Below are 3,342 nucleotides of genomic sequence, written 5' to 3'. Positions count from 1 at the left end.
ATATATATATATATATGTATGTATGTATGTATGTATGTATGTATGTATAGAGGTATTGTGTTGAGAGGGGTATGTGCTAGGTGGCAGAGGGATCACCAAGTTGAAGGATGAATAAGAACTGTCAAAGAGAAGTTTCCAATAATAAAGAGTTTGTTGGGAAACAAGCAGTTGGAGGGTGAGTATGAGGTGTGAGGGAGGAATAAATATGGATAAAACAGGGTTGGGTGAGGGGGGAGAAACACTGAAAGATAGAGAGAGAAAGAGAATGAAAGAATAATAGAGAGATGACGAGATACAAATAAACTAGAAAAAACTATAGATAGAGGTGAAAAAAATTAATTGGGAAGTTCTTGTGTAAGCGTCTAGCTTTCTGACTATCTATCTATCTATCTATCTATATATCTATCTATCTATCTATCTATATATATGTTTCTATATCTATCTGCCTATATGTATATATATATATATATATATTTTTTTTTTTATAAATGTTGTAAATAGTTTGTATATGGAAATAGTTCTGTAGAAAGAATTATAGACAGGTAGCTAGATATGAAGAATAGCCAGGCAAACAGAGAGATAAGTAGTAGCCAGATAGCTAGTTAATTAACTAGCTGGCAAGCTCTATACATACATATATATATATATATATATATATATATGCATGCATGCATGTATGTATTTATATTGATAGATAGGTAGATAGATAAACAGTAAAGGAAAAACTGTTCTCTCACTAAAACATTTAGATTTAGAGAGCAATTGATGTATGGCACTGAGCTTACTCGAGTCTTCATATTTGGTAGACGTAACCGGAAGCGTCAACTTACATAATCTTCCGGCATTTTGCATTACAACAATAAAAAAATCAATAACGAAGAATTAAGTGACATATACAGGGGTTTTTGATACCACACATAAACGAAAGTGCACAACCAGAACATATTTACTAGCTCAAATATTCAGATGAGGGTACATTTTGGCTGTCGAATTAAAACCATTTTATAACTTTATGACACAACGAGAGGCTTAAACATTTAGAATGTTAATATTACTAATGTATAATATTCTGTAAACATGCGAAAGACATTCCGCATGTAGACAACAGAGAAACTATATAGATATAAGTTATTGACTGGCGGTATAATTCGTTTCTGATTCGTTTCCGGTACGTGATGTTGATAAGCTACAATGGCGAAACATTGGTGTCCATCACTACTGAGTGGGGATTTTGGGGTAGTTCTCTGGCCTGTCCATGCCTGTCTGGTGTATTAACACTTGACGTTTTGAGAGAGTATTCTGCACCATACCAAATCGCAGCCTACCGGCAAATACATGGTGGGTATTCGTTAAGTATATGTGGTCGATAATGTGTGTGTGTGTGTATAGAACCAGATACACAAATAAACAGAAAGACAGACAGATTGATAGATGGATGGATGGATGGATGGATGGATGGATGGATAGATGGATGGATGGAAAAACTTCAAATGACTGAATCTTCCATTCAGTTTCCTGAACATATGTCTGAAAAGATTAAAACGAGGAACTTGAGAGATAGTTCGTTTAAAAATCAACTGGAAGTTTTAGAAACTTGAGAAGATTCAGGTGGAAATATATTTCGATTTTGACATTAAGTGGTAGAAGTAACGGACATATTTGAATATTATTATTACTCAGCGGAATACATCTCACATAAATATATATAAATATAAGAATAATAGTGACGTTGATTATGACTATGAACAATATTACGGAGAAAAAGTACACGAGAAGATCATTAGAAGTTCCATTTATAACATAAGGAGTTGAAAAAATGTCCTTCTCAGCTTGTTTAACAAATAAAAAAGATACAAAATGGGAGATAACGCCAATAAAATCAATTAATTGAAATTATGGAGAATATAAACTATGTGGCCCTTGACTTTAAAGACGTTTCAATTATGTGAATCTCCTTCATACTTGCATACTTAATGATACATAAATGGGTGGATACTCACACACTCAAACACACACTCACATATATATACATACATACATACATACTCACACACACACACACACACACACACACACACACACACACACACACACACACACACACACAGTCAATTCAAATAAACGGAAAATAAAATTAACAATAAGATAGCAAGAGGGCGTGCACAAGAGATGTATTAGTCTGACGCTTAGTAAAAAGAGAGAGTTTTTGGCGTTTCCAGCATAGTTCATCGTCCGAAAGGAGAAAGGGAAATGCTGAAGCTACATTACTAAAGTGCCTATATATATACATATATATATACATATATGCACGCTCTGAAGCAGAAATAAAATGAGACTAGATAATAATTGCTTCTAATTTTAACACAAGGCCAGCAGGTTTGAGAGGAAGAAGTTAATAGATACTATCGACCCTAGTACTTGACACATTCTGTATTTCCTGAAAAGATGATAAAAAAATTTGACTTTGGTGAGATACGAAATCAGAACGCAATGATGCAGTTGACTACCGCAAGGCGGATTGTTAGATTCTTTAACGATTCTCTGTAATTTAAGTACAAAGACAGCAATTTTGAAAGGAAGTGAAAGGCAATTTCATCGACGCCAGTACTAGACAAGTATTCATTTTTATCAGCCCCCGAAGGGTAAAAGACAAAGTTAACCTCGGCGAGATTTGAAATCTGAATATAAAAAGTCAGAACAAATTTAGCAAGAAATCTTTTTCCGACGCGCTAACGATTCTGTCAGCTCGCCATCTTAATGAGACTAAGCAACGGACAAGGAGCAATTTTTTTTATCATGCCTAGTTGTAGAAAAGAGACAGATGCATATGCCATAGAGGAACCTCTTTGAAATGGAAACGAGGCGAGCCACATGTAATCAATGACATCTCACATAAGTACAAAAATTAAAAAAAATAGAAAGATGGACGATCATGATGAACGTCTTTCATCACAAGTCTGCAAGATCAGTGTTGCCTTGCGGTTAAATAAAATATCATATTCCAAGGAAGAAATCAAGGGAATAATGGAGCTCAGTACTTGACCGATAGTTATTTATGTATTCTGGTATACTACAGCATCTTCATTTTTACTGAAGAGTTCACATAAGAACGAAACATTGTCCGAAGTTATTCTTGTCTCAAACAAAACAAAAATATAATTCGTAAACAACTCATATAATTTTAATATCTTTATTTATTTCGTTATTTTTATTTTTGTCGTAGATTTGTAATCATTACTTTGACTTTTTTAATGTTTGTGTTTTTTAGCATTAAGTATATTTTCAACCACTTAACTCGATAATGTATAGAATACATCTACTAAGCACACACACGTATATATA

This window comes from Octopus bimaculoides, chromosome 10, assembly GCF_001194135.2.
Source record: "Octopus bimaculoides isolate UCB-OBI-ISO-001 chromosome 10, ASM119413v2, whole genome shotgun sequence".
Taxonomy (NCBI): Eukaryota; Metazoa; Mollusca; class Cephalopoda; order Octopoda; family Octopodidae; genus Octopus; species Octopus bimaculoides.
Note: the sequence above shows the minus strand (reverse complement) of the source record.